The 18,712-nt window shown below is 43.7% G+C and overlaps 1 protein-coding gene across 2 annotated transcripts in view; it reads right to left on the bottom strand.

Moving 5' to 3' along the window:
- The window catches only part of BRD4 (bromodomain containing 4), an 87,605-nt gene extending 78,492 nt beyond the window's left edge, over positions 1 to 9,113 (bottom strand). For both annotated transcript variants that reach the window (XM_070792629.1, XM_070792630.1), the window contains exon 1: positions 8,975 to 9,113. The gene's annotated coding sequence lies outside the window, so the exon portion shown is untranslated. The remainder of the gene's footprint in view (positions 1 to 8,974) is intronic.
- Positions 9,114 to 18,712: the final 9,599 nt, after the last annotated feature.

The raw sequence follows: 18,712 nt of genomic DNA, 5'->3' as shown, positions 1-18,712 counted from the left end.
TATGCTGATGTTTACCTACCTGGTCTATTAACCCAGTCTTCCCCTGCACTTCCTTCCATGTTATAAGCCTATCTCACCCCTGTGCTTTCTGAGGGCTGTTTACTGATCAAATTAGGCTCTATCACCAGCGGCTGGAGTCTTCTTGCCCACCCAAGAGACTACTGAGACTTGGCTTGACTCCTCCCTGAGTCCCCATAGCAAATTCCTCTGTACCTGAACCTGGTATAAATCATGTCTTTCATTTAATTCTGGACCAAGGATTTGGAATACCCACATCCTTAACTATCTTCACTTTATCCTTTTTCTTGAGTAACTCGTTATAAGCTAATTGCAGCTAATTCTGGTTTTTTATTACCAAGTATGGAAAATTAACTTCCCTTCAGCCAACCAAAATTTATTGCTTCAAAATAGGGGATACACTCTACTTCAAACATAAAATGTAGACTGTTCAAGAAAAATATCCCATCTAGCATGGCTCACAATGAGGAGCAAGATGCTGCTGGGGTCACCACTGGAGGTAAGCAAGTGGAGGGCAGAGATGAATCAATGTGTTATGTTCGAGTGAGGTGGCTTGGCATTCCCACTCTGAACATGGTCAGGGATGGGCAATGATCCAAGCCAGTGTCTTCTGTCATCAGAGCACTACTGGGGAAGAATCATTCTTGACCTTGAAGTCAGGATATTAGAGATAAAAAACAGCTCTGATGTCCCTATTTGAGTCCCTGATTTCAGCTGTGCCTGAGGTCCACTCTAGACCTACTACATCAACCAGCAAATTCCATTTTGTTTCAACAAATCCCCTTTTGTTTCATGTTTGTTATTGATACCATAAGTAAGTAACCAATATAGCCATTTCCTTTAGAACTAACATCTTTCTTGATTAAAAAGTTGGGAGGACACTATCTCAAGAGCAAAAATAACTTGCCCCCCCCAACACATACACAAAATACTCTTTACATACTTACTGTTTTGCTTGTTGCAATCTGCTGACAGCCTTCCCCACATGCTTCCTCCTCAACTTCCCCATCCCACTCTACCCTCCAAAGAGCTTCTAGCAGGCACAGCACAAGGAAGAAAAGAAACTAAAGATCAATGCAGTTCACATGCTACTAGAAAGCATATCCAGGATAATCACCTTGGGCAAATGATAAAGAAATAGATTGTAAAATAACCACCAAAAAAACAAAGAAAAAAAAATTCAAGGTACCCACAGTTAACAATAAGTGGTATCTAAAACAAGGCTATTTCATACTAGTCTGAAAAGATTCACAATAGGAAACAGATTTCGCCGTGTACACAATACACAGAATCACAGCAAATGTTTTATGAAATACCCTTGAATGTGTAACACCCTTTGACATTTCCTTTTTCTCCCCCCTTAAACAATGATTGCAACCTACTAAATTCACTTCATAATCCAGAGTTTGAAAAACAAGACCCGAAATAAGAATTACTTTCTCTTAAAACCTAGACTGTGGTCAAAGTTCACTGGAGCCCAAATCTATTACCTCATTTTACATATGAGGTATTGTTTTTACATTGTGAGCTATGGTTTTTCCAGTGGTCATGTATGGATGTGAGAGTTGGACAATAAAGAAAGCTGAGCACCAAAGAATTGATGCTTTTGAACTGTGGTGTTGGAGAAAACTCGAGTGTCCCTTGGACTGCAAGGAGATCCAACCAGTCCATCCTAAAGGAAATGAGTCCTGAATATTCATTGGAAGGACTGATGCTGAAGTTGAAACTCAATACTTTGGCCACCTGATGCAAAGAACTGATTCATCTGAAAAGACCGTCTTGCCAGGAAAGACTGAAGATGAGAGAAGGGGACGACAGAGGATGAGATGGCTGGATGGCATCACTGACTCAATGGACATGGGTTTGAGTGAGCTCTGGGAGTTGGTGATGGACAGGGAGGCCTGGCGTGCTGCAGTCCATGGGGTCGCAAAGAGGTGGACACAACTGAGCTGAACTGAACATATGAGAAACTGAGGCCTGGAAGGATATGCAACTTGTCCAAGGGAGGCACACAGCAGATCCAGAGTCCAGGCCAGCTCCTTCCTTCTCTCCCTCTTGTGCGCGGAAGCGCCGGCACATGCTCGCACAACGTGCACTGGCAGGTTCACACTCTATGCAGTCCTCTGGTTTCAACCTTCAGAATTTGCTCACCTGAAATGTATGTCTCCTCAAACATAGTGGGAAATGTTTTAAGTGTAAAATCCCCCAATTTATCTTACTCTCTCTCTTTTACACAAAATAATCTCAAAGGCCAACTCGCCTGTAGGCATGTATGTGTTACTGCCTGGGGTATGACAACTGGGGATGTTAGCCACACACAAAGACACAGAAACTACTAATTCCTGTTTCTAGAAATTGCATAATACCAAACCCAACACCTCTTCCTGGCAGTGCTTCCACAATGTGCCAGTGTCTCTTGGCATGACAGCAACTAGAAACAAATAGTTTCAGCCTTAAGCGCACACCAAGACAAGAGAAGTGACCACAGGCACAGTGAGGCCTGCTCAGCTATTCTTGAACCCCTTCGGCAAAGCAAAAGCAGCACTCTCCCCCACCCCAAACAAATATAGTACAAGTCAGAGACCCCCTTCCCTTCCCCATCTTAATACAACCCAGATGCCAGGCACCCCCATCTTTTGTCTACCCAGTCAATGCTTAAACATACACACCCCATTTTACCAGTAAGGAAACTGAGGTGTAGGGAGATTATGTAACTTGCCTGAGGCTGAGGTCAAGGTCAGAAGGAGGTGGGGCTGATCCCCCGACATGGACTCCTCAGTTCTCCCTTTTCAGTACGCAGCTCCACCCAAGCCCAACTCTGCTAGCCATAGCCCAAAGTCCTGAAACTTCCTACATTGAGAACAGGCCAACACTTGTCAAGGAACAGATCACAGAATAACCTATACCTAGGATGACCTTTAAAAAGCCTTTATTTGTAAGTATGTCACAGATCAAAAAGAAGAAATGCATATTCACTTAGGTGCTCTGAATTTTCAGTTAAATGCTCATATCTGATCAATATCTGAAAAAAACAGACTCTTCAATTGGGTTTCACAGACATACACAAAACGCATTCCACATGGAACTGGATCCTGACAGCCCCTAGTAAAAGTGACTGGCATTGACTGGTTTTCTTCTGGTCAATAGGCCCAGAGTCCATCAGCAGGGATTTAGCCTCCCAGCCAGGAACTCCACTTTCCTGGCCCACCATACAACTGCCTGCCTCCTTTCCAAGGAGTCCCTGACTTGTGATACAAACCTTCCTGGAGACAAGAATCCTTTCACCGAGTCCAAATGTCAACATACTTTAGAGTCAAAATAGGCAGGGAAGATATAGAAAGATGCTGTGCTTGTGCTTTGGAAAAACTTCCTCGACCAGCAACTTTGGACGACTGTTGCCATTGTTCACATAACCAGGTTTTAAGGAAATGGTTAAGTTTCATCTTAGGACTGAGAATACACTGGACCACCTTCCCCAGCTGGATCATTTCTCCAAAACTATGCAGCCAACAATAGCCCAAGGTGGGCACCCCCAGAGCTTGCTGAATTTCCATTAATCCCATTACCCTCCACTTTTAATCTCATTATCAGCTAAAGACAAATTCTCACTTAAAAAACCCAATCCACACTTTAAATCACCTCCCCCACTGAGCTCTACTCAAGAGTTCACTCGAAGGAAGACACAGCACAAAGGGGGATCTGAAAGGCACCTCGCTGATCTTGGTGTCACCTGATGACACAGTGTCCAGGCATGTCAGCTGGCACATCTTCCGAACCCTCAGCTGCTCCACTTTCTAATACCTGGCTGCCTCTCCCCACTTCTGTTCTTCACCCTGGGTAATGACAGCAAATAACCTTGAGAGAGCACCACCTCACTTTACCCTTAACTGAAAGATGGACAAGTGAAGTTTGGGGAAGGTTGAGTGACAGGCTGAAGGTCACACAGCAGGCAAGAGGGCCAGGATTCAAACTGGGGTCTAACAGTGCCACCCTGGCAGTATCAGTCCTTGGAGAAGGTCAGCAAAAATGAGACAGGACTGGATGCCAAGAGGCTGTTCAAGCCTTTCCCAGAGCATTCATATTACACTGGACTTCTATCACGGAGTCAGGAATTCTGAGACCTGATTTCAGGAAGCAAAGTCCAACTCTGGGCAGGAGAGAAGAAAGGTCAAAGGGCAAGATCTCGGAGACACTTCTGCTTCTCAGAACGCTTCACAGAACACAAAGACCACACTTGGGTTTTACCTAATTGCTATTTGTTGGGGGTTGGGGAACTGTTAAAAGCCTCATCCTTATAAACAAGACACTGTAAAGTTTGACTGGATAAAAGGAGAGTCATAGAACTTTTCCAGAAAACTAAATTGTACCAAGTTTCCAAAAACACACCCCCTCTGGTCTGGTAATTTCATTTCTAGATATGAAAAAAGGGGAAAACTTGAAAATCATGACCAGAAACAGCAGAATTATGGTATGTTCACATAATAGAATTTTAGACACCGACTTAAAATAGAGCATTTTGGAAATGTTCACAGTGCAATATTTTTTGAAAAGTTAAGCACAAAATACCCTTACAATCTCTTTTGCAGATGATGTGGACCAACCAGTGCTATTACAGGACAGATGGACAGATGGCTGCTTTGCCCTAACTTTGAGACTGAACTCACTCTTCATCTATTTCTTTAGAATGGAATACATCCCATGATTTACACTGGGAGACGTGCATGCAGTTTAATCAAGTTTAATCAGTTGTAGCCTGTTTGGACTGGGGGAAAAAAACAACCCTAAGTGTTTTTAAACACTTTACAGCAACGGCACAAGTCTGGAGTGCATCTTCCTGACTGTTCTCTATGCCTCATCAGCACTTCGCGCTGTTCTCTAACAATTACAATTAAGAAATCAAATGGGGATCAAACCATACAGACTGTACCACATGTCAACACGCTGACATCCTTGTACTTCCATTCCCCATTCTTTTAGATGGCTACACCACATTCTATTAAGGTTTTTCTTTTTTAACCCCTCCATGAAAGTACTAGAAAAATCACTGCAATAAAGTCATTGAGCACGGTTAAGTACCATGACCTAACAATTCCACTCCTAGCTATCCACCCAACAGAAATTAATACAAAATGTCCACACAAAAATTTGTACGTGAATGTTTGGAGCAGCACCATTCACCATAGTTCAAAAAAGTGGAAACCCAAATACCCATCAACTGAAGAACAGAGAAATAAAATGTGACATATGCATATAAGGAAACAGTATTCACTCATAAAAGAAATGAAGTACTGATTCCTGCTGCACCATGTAAAACCTTGAAAACATTACACCAAGTAACAGAAGCCAGACACAAAAGGTTGTATATATTGTACAATTTCTGGAATATCCAGAATAGGCAAATTTATAGACACACAGAGTACATTAGTAGTTGCCATGGATTGAAGGGATGGAGAGTGCCTGCTAATGAATAGGGATCTCTTTTTGGAGGGATGAAAATGTTCTAAAATTGGTTGTGGTGGTGGCTGCACCATTCTGAATATACTAAAAAACCACTGAATTGTACACTGTAAATTGGTGAACTATCATTTGTGAATTATATCTCAATAAAGCTATTACAAAATGACTAAAAACAAAACAGGAAGATTTTACAATAGTATAATGCTCAAAATATACATAATTTATATTCAATAAATGTTTGGGGGTAGATACATTAAAATTATATAAGCCATAAAAAAATCATCGTACAAATATCTTTTTGTCTTCCTTTATACATAGTAGAAGCTCAAAAAATCATTGATGAAATAGATTGGTCAATCACATGAAATCAGGGCTCAATGTTTTTTTTAAATTTTTTTACTGACAAAATGAGATTCACATTAAGAAATGCTACCCATACTTAACATTACCCACTTCATCTCCCTCTTAAAATACTTTTCCCAGGTCAGGACTGAACCACAACCCAAACCCACTCACCACATTTCAAAGTGCAAAGCGGGAAATGTACCGTAGACAGGGCACAGAGGCAACTGCATGCCGTGCTGCTTTGACTATTAATAAGTTTACCATAATTAGAGACCTTAACGTTACCTTAGTTAAAATTCACATTCCCTGAAAGTCACTACTAATTATGCCCACTGTTAATATTTTATTGATTTAAGAAAAATTATTTGCATGTTATTATGGGCATACCAAATTCTTCTTCAATTATCTCTCCAGTTTATTCACTCAAAGAATATTACAGCTGCTCTTCAAAGGTGCTGAGGATACACTAAAGAATAAAAATAGGCAAAGACTGGCAAACAAAACCCTACCCTCATAGAACTCACATTCCAGTTTTGTTTTTAAAGTATGACTTAAAGAAATTTTATTTATTTTTAACAAACTCATGTCTTATGAAATAAATGTCAGCATCAGCAAAGAATCCCAATTCTCACCTTGCAAATGTTCAGTCTTTTCTAAACACTAAAAATCACGAAGATTAAACATCAGCAGCAGTTTTCAATGACAAGCCCTTTTTCCCCCGTTTTACAGATGTGCCTGGAACATAAAGACAAACGTGTCTAACTTACAATTTTATTCAAAATCAGAATCTGAAACGTTGATATAGACAACGTCTATTGATACAGACGACAGTGGGCTCTCAGAGCAGATTTAACAGCCCAAGGTTTTCAAATCATGGATACCAAATGGTTTTTACTGAAAATTTAAATAAAAAGACTCCAATCTCCCTCTAAAATTCATAATCTCAAGTCATTCAATAACCTGAATTGTGTAACACGGAAATATTGCATCCCCTCCAGCTCCAAAAGCAAAAGTGCAATTTAGCTCCAAGATCACAACAACTGGCTCCAAAGGGTAACTTTTGGAAACAAAGTCTAAATTCCATTAAACAATTCAATAATTTAGTGGAAATTTTACAAAGTGGCCAATGATTCTCTTGCACTTCTTAAGTAATATTTTTTCTCATCACCCTCTCAACCAGGAAGAGTAGCCTTAAAGACACCTCAAACAGCCAACCCATCCTTAAAATGCAGTCACTTTTGCGTTCTAACTTTTCATCTGTTGGCAAAATTTCTTATCTTCAGCAATTTGGTTGGGGCTGAATTCTAGCAAGATGCACACATGTGGGTTCACGTCCTCAGATAAGACAAACTAAAACCACCTTAAGAGACTCACTCCACAGCTTGAGCCCTTAAATACTGTTTCCTACTAAGGTTAAGTGGGTATGGCAGGTAACAGGGAGCAATGCATTTGTTTCAGATCACACTTTTCTCGATTTGGTTGAGGGAAATCATCGGAGAAGTTTATCTTTCCCAGGTTGAAGACTGGGGGGAGAACAGGTGAGTTACCTAAAACCTTGGTGGAAAGATAAACCCCATCCAAATTCAACAGAAAGTAATGTTTTATCATATTACTGGCAAGGTCATAAAACAGACTGTGCCATCCAAAAACTTCTTGAAACTGGTAACATACTCATAAATCCTATTGGGAATTCCTTTCTTTACAACCTCCAAGAACTAAATCCCAAGAACCAACAATTTAAGGAACCTGACAGCCCCATTCATAGAAATCTCCCAAACATTAGTACAGCACCTAAGAGCCACTGGCTTAGAGGTACTCTGATGGTCTTTGTAAACAACGGGCAGGGAAAACCCTCTTGAAGGTAAGCAAAGGCACTTTAATTCTCATGAGGCGCAGACTCCAAGAGGTTACCTCTTGCATCCAGCACACACATAAAAAGTAACCCAAGGGCCAAGACCATACATAGGACCAGGTTGCACAAAACGTTAAATGAGTAAACAAAAATAACACTTCAAAATACAGTGCGTGATCCTGAGTAAAAGAGAGGTCAGCCACACAGTAAAAGCACATGACTCATCCACAGGCCTAAACACAAGTATCTGTACAGTCCACTACACCAGAGTGGGATTTCCCATCCTCATCCAAGCCTGGGCCTTACGGGTATCTCAGTCGGGAGAAGTTGTGCTATTTCCGTTTTGGAGGGGAGGGTCATTTTATTTCGCTGAATCACAACTCCCCCATATCCCCACCCCAAACCACCACCACGCACAATACTGCAAATAGACGAGACGGTGGCAAGGACGCCAGCGAGCACCGACCGAACAAAACAAAGCACCCAGTGAGGGGCTGCCGGGCCGGGAGTGGGTGGGTAAAGGGGGCCAGGCTCGCCCCTCGGAGCACGGCTCCCGCCCCCAACGGCCTCTCTCCGGGTAGGTGTACGGCGGCAGCCTCCTCCCTCCACCTGGGGACCAGCTCCGTTCTCCGCAGAGCTCCGAGGGACAGTCCGGAAGGTGAGGAAATGAGGGCGGGGGCGCGCTGCCCCGGCCTGAGCCAGAGGACCAAAGCTCCAGAGGGAGGGCGCGTCGGGCCGCCCCACGTGAACACCGGGGCCGAGGCCGCCCCGGGGACCGCGGCCGGAAACAGCGGCGCTCGTGACCACCACGCCGGGCCCGGACTTACCCGGGCCTGGCGCACCGCGGACTCCGCGGCGGCCGCTTCCTCCTCCCTCCTCCTCCTCCTCCTCCTCACTTGACAAAATGGCGGCGACAGGAAGTGCCGGGCGCCTCGGCCCGCCCCCTGCCCGCCCCCGGCCACCCGCCCCGCCGCTGCGCCCGCGCCCCCCGCCCGCGCCCCTGCCCGGCCGCCCAGCCAGAGCCGGGGCGCGCTGGCGCCAACGGCGGGGCGCTCGCGAGCCGCCCTGCCGCCCCGACGCCAACGGCGCAAGCGGCCCTAGCCCGGCGCGAGCGGCGCGGGGACGCGGGAGGCCCGCAGGCCGGAGCCCGCGTCGCCCCGGCCTCCCCGCCCCCGCGCCGCGCCGATGGCGTAGCTCCTGGCGCACCAGCCCCATTACGCAATGCAGGTTACGCGGACCGCGCCGCGGGCCCCAGAAGGCTGCCCCACGCCGTCTGCTGCCCCGAAGGGCACCGGTCCTCACCTGAGACGCTAGGCCGCACGCCGCCCCCGCCGGCCGCCCGCCGCCGCCCCCTCCTCTTCGGGCTGCCTGCGCGGCGCCGGGGCCCGCCCGCCGCTCCGCCGCGCTCACAGGCCCAGCTCGGCCGCGGGCACTGCCGGCAGCCGCCGCCGCCGCCGCAGCCCCCGCTTCGGCTCCTCGGCTGCGGGAGAGCAGAACAAACAGCCGTGCCGCCGCTACCGCCGCCGCCGCCAGCGCACTGACGTCACCGCGCACGCTGCGGGCGCGGTCACGCGCTGCCGCCGCCCGGCGTGCGCGCCCCAAACCGTGACCAGCGGGAGCGAGCTTAAGCGAGCTGAAGCGAGCTGGTGGCTGGGCGGTGAGTGGGGAAAGCAGGTGCTCGCGGCCCGCGGAGAGATGAGATTTCCACCCCCCTCAACCCTCCCACACCCCACACCAGACCAAGGGTGAGTGCTGACGAGAGATTTTGCACACCTGAGGTAGGGGACCGCTTCCTCGGAGGGAAGGAGCCCCGCAGAACGAGGGAGGAGTAATCTCAGACCGGGAGAGAGGACCTCGCAGACCGAGAGGGGAGATACTTCAGACCTAGAGGGGACCCCCCCCCAGACCGTGAGGGGACCCCGAAGACCGAAAAGGATACACCTCAGACTGAGAGGGGACCTCACAGACCGAGAGTTGGGATCCTGAAGACGGAGAGGAAACACTTGAGAGCGAGCGAGGAGACATGCAGGCTGAGAAAGGGGATCCCTTGGACTGAGGGAGGGAATAGTCGGAGGGAAGGCTGAAAGTTGAGCCTGAGGGAAAACATCTGAAAACAGAGGGAGACGTCCAAAAATTTAAAAAGGGATTGATGACAGGCCCTCAAAGAGAGGGAAGACAGTGAGGATAGGCTCCACAGAGTGATGGCAGAGGCCGGGAGAGACACCTGCCTGAGGGAGGCCGCGCTGCAGGGGAGGTTGAAGGGTGTTGGAGGAGGCTGGAGTAGGATGGGGCTTGAACGTTAAGGGAGAGAGCTGCGATGGGGGCGCTGGGGTGAGGGAAGGCAGGTGGGAGAGGAGGCTGTTAGCAAGGCTGGGGTGGCATCTTTCTTGGCTGGCTCGCCAGCCACTGGGATCTAAGGACTGGAAGGTATCAGACTCTATGCCTAGGGCGCTCTCCCTGCAGTTGGCCCCCAGCTGACCTTCTCATCCTTAAAATCCAAACCACAAGCCAGCTCCCTAAAACAAAGAGATTAGGTTTAGGTTGCTTACAATTTAATGTGGTAATCCTGTTAAAATTTTCATATGGAGAGCCATAACCTCTTTTCCCCTTTTGCCCTTATTATCACTCTTTTAGCATTTTAAGTCCCATCCTTTAAAAATAGCAAACTCAGTTCTTCAAAAAAGTCTAGGTAATTTAAAAAAATTCCTGATGTCCCCTTCTTTCAGAACATATTGATACACTAGGATAGCAGTCAAATAGTTTTGACTCTCTTATGGGGTTTGCTCCCCTGAGAAACCTGTATGCAGGTCAAGAAGCAACAGTTAGAACTAGACATGGAACAACAGACTGGTTCCAAATTGGGAAATGAGTACGTCAAGGCTGTATGTTGTCACCCTGCTTATTTAACTTATGTGCAGAGTACATCATAGGAAATGCTGGGCTGGATGAAGCACAAGCTGGAATCAAGATTACGGACAGAAATATCAATAACCTCAGATACGCAGGTGATACCACCCTTATGGCATAAAGTGAAGAGGAACTGAAGAGCCTCTTGATGAAAGTGAAAGAGGAGAGTGAAAAAGCTGGCTTAAAACTCAACATTCAAAAAACTAAAATCATGGCATCCGGTCCCATTACTTCATGGAAAATGGATGGGGAATCAATGGAAACAGTGACAGACTTTATTTTCTCAGGCTCTAAAATCACTGCAGATGGTGACTGTAGCCATGAAATTAAAAGATGCTTGCTCCTTGGAAGAAAAGCTATGACCAACCTGAAAGTGAAAGTGAAGTCGCTCAGTCGTGTCTGACTTTTTACAACCCCATGGACTGTAGCCTACCAGGCTCTTCTGTCCATGGGATTTTCCAGGCAAGAATACTGGAGTGGGTTGCCATTTCCTTCTCCAGGAGATCTTCCTAACCCAGGGATTGAACCCAGGTCTCCCGCATTGTAGGCAGACACTTTACCATCAGAGCCACCAGGGAAGTCCAACCTAGATAGCATATTAAAAAGCAGAGACATTACTTTGCCAACAAAGGTCCATCTAGTCAAGGCTATGGTTTTTCCAGTAGTCATCTATGGATGTGAGAGTTGGACTATAAAGAGAGCTGAGCACCGAAGAATTGATGCTTTTGAACTATGGTGTTGGAGAAGACTCTTGAGAGTCCCTTGGACTGCAAGAAGCTCCAACCAGTCCATCCTAAAGGAAACCAGTCCTGAATATTCATTGCAAGGACAGATGCTGAAGCTGAGTCTCCAATACTTTGGCCACCTGATGCGAAGAACTGACTCATTGGAAAAGACTCTGATTCTGGGAAAGATTGAAGGCAGGAGAAGGGGACGACAGAGGATGAGATATGGTTGAATGGTATCATTGACTCGATGGACATGAGTCTGAACAAGCTCCGGGAGCTGGTGATGGACAGGGAAGCCTGGCATGCTGCAGTCAGTCCACGGGGTCACAAAGAATTGGACACGACTGAGAACTGACCTGACTGATGGGGTTTGCTCACTCTTCACTAAGGTCAATTATAAATTAATGATAGGTCCTGGGCAAAGTAAAGACTTAACTTTTGCCCTTTATTTTAACAAAGTATGAAGTAACAAACTATTAAGTACCAGCAACAAAGGAGGTAATTATAACAGGTTCATTAATAAGGTTTATTCTAGTACTGTATTACAGAATATTGAAATTTGTGAATATCTCTGGCTCCTAATGTCACATATCTGACAATTTGCAGAAGCTGATGAGAAATGGAAAAAGAATAGGAAAGTACACAGGGATAAATGAATATGGAGTAACAACCTTTTTTAAGAAAAAAAAAAGACAAAACAGAGTATATCCATTTAAAGCTCATCTTCCCCATAGTAGCCTAGTTGCATTATCTACTTAATTTATTGTTGTTGCTGTAAACATGTTTTGGGAAGCATTTGGAACTGCCAGTTTGCAAGTCACATAACAAAGTCTTTTGTTACACTTCATTTTAGACAAAACCATAATATCTAGCTTGATTTACTGGGCCTTACTACAGGGCTTTTGGCTATGACTGGAAGTCAAATCCAACCTGAAGAGAATTTACAAGCTGTGAAGGCAGTCCCAAAAGCTTTGTCCAAAAATCTTGTAGGAGAGCAATGTCTCACCCAAGATCACATGTTTACATGTTAGAACTCAGATCTCATGACTCCACAAAGGCTGCATTCTCTAACCCAGGAATTAACTCTTTGTTGTTGTGTGTGTGTGTGTGTGTGTGTGTGTGTTTTTTTGCTCACCTAATGTGCTTTGTGGGACCCCTAACAGGGATCAAACCTGTGCCCCTCCTAACCCCCAATGAAAGGACAGAGTCCCAACCACTGGACTGCCAGGGTACTCCCAATAAATGTTTTCTATAAAGAGCCAGGTAGTAAATATTTAGCGTTTGTGGGCCATGCAATCTCTGTAACATAACCAGTCTGTAGCTCTGCCATTGTACTACAAAAGCAGCCATAATTAATATGTGTTCCAATAAAACTTTATGGATACTAAAATGAGAATTTCACGTAAATTTCAAAAGTCACAAAATGTTGTTCTTTTTTTTTTTCCCCTAACCATTGAAAAAATATGAAAACCATTCTTTGCTGGAAGGCCTTGGAAAAACAGACAGCAGTCCAGATTTGTCCCATACATTTGCTGATCTCTGCTCTTGAACCTCAAGTTTAGAGAAATGGAAATTTCTTTACCATTATACAGAAGCTATTCTGCTTACAGTTTGTTTGTTTAATTAATAGTTTTGGGAAAGCAGTTTTAGATTTAACATTGAGTAGAAAGCACAGAGTTCCCTTACACCTTTCACTTTCCCCATCTTGCAGAATGTGGTACACTGGTTAGGGTCAATGGGCCAATAGTGACACATTATTAACTAAAGTTCACAGTTTGCATTAGAGTTCACTTTTTGTGTTGTGCGTCTTATGGGTATTAACAAACATATAACGACACACTCGTCAACCATTATGCTTGCCAATTTTTTAACTCAAAAGCTAGCTAAGAACAAAAATAAGTTTCAGAATAAAGCACTATAATTCTGTCAGCCACAAATAGGTACAAGGTGGCTCTAAGGGTCATTTTGGTTTCTGCTACTTTGTTCATGTTTATTTGCGGTTGCTTAGTTTCAAATTATTTACAAATATCATTCACTATAACACTTAAAATAATGAGAGTGCTGGAAGACCTAGTGTGAAGAACCATACAATTGCAATTTTGAAAAGGAAGTGATTTTTTTTTCTTTAAGTTTCAAAGTGGAAAGAAAATGCAAGTATTACACATGGGATAAAAGTATTCAAGAGGAAGGAGTCTGGAAGTCAAAGGAATGATAGTAGGAGCTCTTATATACTGCTCATTGCTTGGTTCAATCATTTTAGAATACATTTGGCCTTGTTTGGTGAAGTTGAAGCTCTGTACACTCCATGGCCCACTAATTCCAATCCGTGGAAACTCTCAGTGACGTACTTAAGAAAGTTCAGCATAGTCCTTAGAGCCCACACTGAAAACAACCTAAATGTCTGCCTGGTAGAATGTAGTATAATGAAAACGAACAAATCACAGCCACACACAATAGCACAGATGAAACTCACAATAGCACAGAGGAAAACCAAAGAAGCAAGGCATATGTGATGATTCCATTTCTATGCTGATTTCTAAAACAGATAAAAATATGTGGAGATTTTTAGGGAAATTATACAATTTCCTGTCACCTGAGAAGCTCTGAACCTGAGATCCAGCATCACAAAATCCTGTGGAGATAGGAGGACTGCTGCTTCTTTCCTTGATTTGGATGTGTTCTGGGCAAGAACCAGTGGAGTGTGGGAACTATAAAAAACAAGCAGGTAATTTCCACTGGTTACTTGACAGGGTGATCAGGAAGGGATGAAGAGAATGGGGTTGGTAACCGATTTCTGAGGTATAGCAGTATTCTATTTCTTTTCCTTTAAAACTTTTTAGATCGAAAACCTCGCATGGTGCTATTGATTCACTTGTGTGTGTGTGTGGTAAAAAAACATTACATCTACCCTTTTAAATTGTTACATGTATAGTACATTAAGTATAAGCACAGTGTTGTACAGGGGTCTTTTTCATCTTACATGGCTGGAAGGTATTTTGCTTCTTGATTATGCGTTTACTTTGTAATTATTTGGTCAATGTTTTATGCATATTTGTATCATATATTCATTTTTTAAGGAAAGAAAAGAATAAATTATATAAACAAAGAAAACTGTGCCTAAGTGAAGAGAACTGAACAGAAAAAGGTAATGATGAAGTTGACATGGACAAACTTCTGAATGTATGGCCACGAAGTAAAATTTTTATCATGAGCTACTGGTGGTCACAGGGATTCAAGCTGTTCTGGAATCATCATGGCATCAAAATGAAAGACAAGTCAAGTAAAATTGCCCCAACTGCTCAAAGATTCTCTTCAGCATTTGCTGAGCAGAAAAGGTATCTTGACAGATCTTCACTATAATTTCAGCCAGCCTATTTTGGTGAAGGATACCTGACCATTTATTTCAGCAAGGACTTCATGGATAAGCCCATGTTGGAATGCTCTAACTGGAGTAAGTACATATCAGGACTGAAAGCTTACATCTTTTTTGCTTCTTTCATCTTCAAGACAAATGCGCTGATGAAGCAGGTTCTTGCGTCTGGGGACTTCTCCAGCATTCCAATGGTTAAGACTCTGTGCTCCCAATGCAGGGGGCACAGGTTCGATTCCTGGCCAGAAAACGAACATCCCCCATGCTGAGCAGTGCAGCCAAAAAAAAAAAAAAAGCATTTGTATCTAGATTTATACTAGTATTGTCTGGTAGCCAGCTTTCAAAAATGGCCCCCAAAGATTACCCCTATCTAAACTCCTCCCCTTGAGTGTGGTCTGTTGACTTGTTGATGACAAAAAAATTATGGCAAAAGCAATAGGGTATCTGTTTCATGATTAGGTTACAAAAGACTGACTTTCCAGCTGGACTCTTTTTTGCCTTTTCGGCTTCAACTTTTTTGATGAAGCAAGCTGCCATGTAGGAGAGGCCCATGTGGCAAGGGACTGAGGGTAGCATCTGGTCAATGCCAGCACTGGACTAAAGCCGTCAGTCCAACAACTGCAAGGAACTTAGTTCTGCCAGCAAACACATCAATACCCTTGAAAGTAGATCCATAGTCAAACCTTCAGAAGAAACCACAGCCTAGGCCAACACTTTGATTACAATCCTGTAATTCCAACCAGAGGACCCAACTAAGTGACATCTGACTTCCAGAAATTATAAAATGCTAAGTGTGCTTTAATTTTTTAACAGTAAATTTTGGAGTAGTTTGTTATGCAGCAGTAGATAACTAATAACACATCCTGGGACCAAATACCCTTTCCCCTAGGGAAGACATGTTTCAGCCTTCGTGGGGTTGATGAACAGTGTGGCAAGCAAATTCTTCCTTCTCCCAAAATATCCCCTTTAGTTACCCTGGTTTTGCATTGTTAAACTAGACAAAGTGTATTTCAGTCACTGGGGGATATTGCTGTGGTCTTAGTTCTTTTGAGACAAACAGTATAATCTTTAAGTTCTCTTCCAACGGGAATGAGTTAGGAACTTAGGTCTCTAAGGAGGCTAGAGTTTTCCTTCTGGGGACTATTGTAGTAAACAGTTCACACATTCTGTTACCCTGAAGTTAGTCAGTCATTGACCCTTGGGGCTTATCTCTACAGAGGAATTTTTCCTAAGATAATTTCAAGGCAGCAAATAAGGGAAATCTATGATATATTTGTGAGCTGTCTGTCTTCACTCCTCTTTAGAGAAATGCTCCCAAATCTTTGTAGGCATCTAAGAGGCTAAAATATCCAAGCATTTCCCATGGGGCAAGTTGAGGCTCTGTCCTAAGTTTGTATCTGTGGGCAGGTTACTGAACAAAGAGTTGATGCATGCATCCACAATGCCTTGGCCCTGCAGGCGTTCAGCAGTCAATGTGTTGACCTTACTCATAAAGAAGCTGCTGTATACTTTACGTTCTTTATTTAAAGAATCCAGCTTAAATGGATTGGCTGGAATTAGGAGTATTTGCAGGAACCTAGACACATGGTCGTCCACATAAACTTAATGCAATTCACAGTAAGGAGAAATTACTAAAGATATAAGTAACTTTATAAAAAATAATGTATTGCAAATTCTCTGGTGGACCAGTGGTTAGGACTCTGCTGTCACTGCTGAGGTTCGATCCATGCCCGGGTTTGGTTCATGGTTGGGGAACTAAAATCCCACAAGCTGTGCAGTGCAGCTAAAAGACAAAACAATTCCATTTACAGTTGCACCAAAAGAATACTTAGGAATAAATTTGACAAAGTAAGTGCAGAAGTTATGCATTGGAAACTACAGAATACTGCTTAAAGAAGTTAAAGAAGAACTAAATAGTGGAAAGACATCCATAATCATGAGTTGGAAAACTTAATCTTTTACAGATGACAGTAATCTCCAAATTGGTCTACAGATTCAGTGTAATTGCTGCCAGAGTATCATTGACTTATGTGTAGAAAATACGATAACCCTAAAGTTAACACCTTCTTCCAACAACACAAGAGAAGACTCTACACGTGGACATCACCGAAATCAGATTGATTATATTCTTTGCAGCCAAAGATGGAGAATTTCTATACAGTCAACAAAAACAAGACCAGGAGCTGACTGTGGCTCAGATCATGAACTCCTTATTACCAAATTCAGACTGAAATTGAAGAAAGTAGGGAAAACCACTAGACCATTCAGGTATGACCTAAATCAAATACCTTATGATTATACCGTGGAAGTGAGAAATAGATTTAAGGGACTAGATCTGATAGATAGAGTGCCTGATGAACTATGGACGGAGGTTTGTGACATGGTACAGGAGACAGGGATCAAGACCATCCCCATGGAAAAGAAATGCAAAAAAGCAAAATGGCTATCTGGGGAGGCCTTACAAATAGCTGTGAAAAGAAGAGAAGCGAAAAGCAAAGGAGAAAAGGAAAGATACAAGCATCTGAATGCAGAGTTCCAAAGAATAGCAAGGAGAGATAAGAAAGCCTTCCTCAGTGATCAATGCAAAGAAATAGAGGAAAACAACAGAATGGGAAACACTAGAGATCTCTTCAAGAAAATTAGAGACACCAATGGAACATTTCATGCAAAGATGGGCTCGATAAAGGACAGAAATGCTATGGACCTAACAGAAGCAGAAGATATTAAGAAGAGGTGGCAAGAATACACAGAAGAACTGTACAAAAAAGATCTTCACGATCCAGATAATCACGATGGTGTGATCACTCACCTAGAGCCAGACATCCTGGAATATGAAGTCAAGTGGGCCTTAGAAAGCATCACTACAAACAAAGCTGGTGGAGGTGATGGCATTCCAGTTGAGCTATTTCAAATCCTGAAAGATGATGCTGTGAAAGTGCTGCACTCAATATGCCAGCAAATCTGGAAAACTCAGCAGTGGCCACAGGACTGGAAAAGGTCAGTTTTCATTACAATCCCAAAGAAAGGCAATGCCAAAGAATGCTCAAACTACCACACAATTGCACTCATCTCATACGCTAGTAAAGTAATGCTCAAAATTCTCCAAGCCAGGCTTCAGCAATACGTGAACCGTGAACTTCCTGATGTTCAAGCTGGTTTTAGAAAAGGCAGAGGAACCAGAGATCAAATTGTCAACATCTGCTGGATCATGGAAAAAGCAAGAGAGTTCCAGAAAAACATCTATTTCTGCTTTATTGACTATGCCAAAGCCTTTGACTGTGTGGATCACAATAAACTGGAAAATTCTGAAAGAGATGGGAATACCAAACCACCTGACCTGCCTCTTGAGAAATCTGTATGTAGGTCAGGAAGCAACAGTTAGAACTGGACATGGAACAACAGACTGGTTCCAAATAGGAAAAGGAGTACGTCAAGGCTGTATATTGTCATCCTGCTTATTTAACTTATATGCAGAGTACATCATGAGAAACGCTGGGCTGGAAGAAGCACCAGCTGGAATCAAGATTGCCGGGAGAAATATCAATAACCTGAGATACGCAGATGACACCACCATTATGGCAGAAAGTGAAGAGGAACTAAAAAGCCTCTTGATGAAAGTGAAAGTGGAGAGTGAAAAAGTTGGCTTGAAGCTCCACATTCAGAAAACGAAGATCATGGCATCCGGTCCCATCACTTCATGGGAAATAGATGGGGAAAGAGTGGAAACAGTGTCAGACTATTTTTCTGGGCTCCAAAATTACTGCAGATGGTGACTGCAGCCATGAAATTAAAAGACGCTTACTCCTTGGAAAGAAAGTTATGTCCAACCTAGATAGCATATTGAAAAGCAGAGACATTACTTTGCCAACAAAGGTCCGTCTAGTCAAGGCTATGGTTTTTCCAGTGGTCATGTATGGATGTGAGAGTTGGACTGTGAAGAAGGCTGAGCGCCGAAGAATTGATGCTTTTGAACTGTGGTGTTGGAGAAGACTCTTGAGAGTCCCTTGGACTGCAAGGAGATCCAACCAGTCCATT

This window comes from Bos indicus, chromosome 7, assembly GCF_029378745.1.
Source record: "Bos indicus isolate NIAB-ARS_2022 breed Sahiwal x Tharparkar chromosome 7, NIAB-ARS_B.indTharparkar_mat_pri_1.0, whole genome shotgun sequence".
In the NCBI taxonomy this organism is placed as follows: Eukaryota; Metazoa; Chordata; class Mammalia; order Artiodactyla; family Bovidae; genus Bos; species Bos indicus.
Note: the sequence above shows the minus strand (reverse complement) of the source record. Positions and strands in the feature narration are given on the sequence as shown.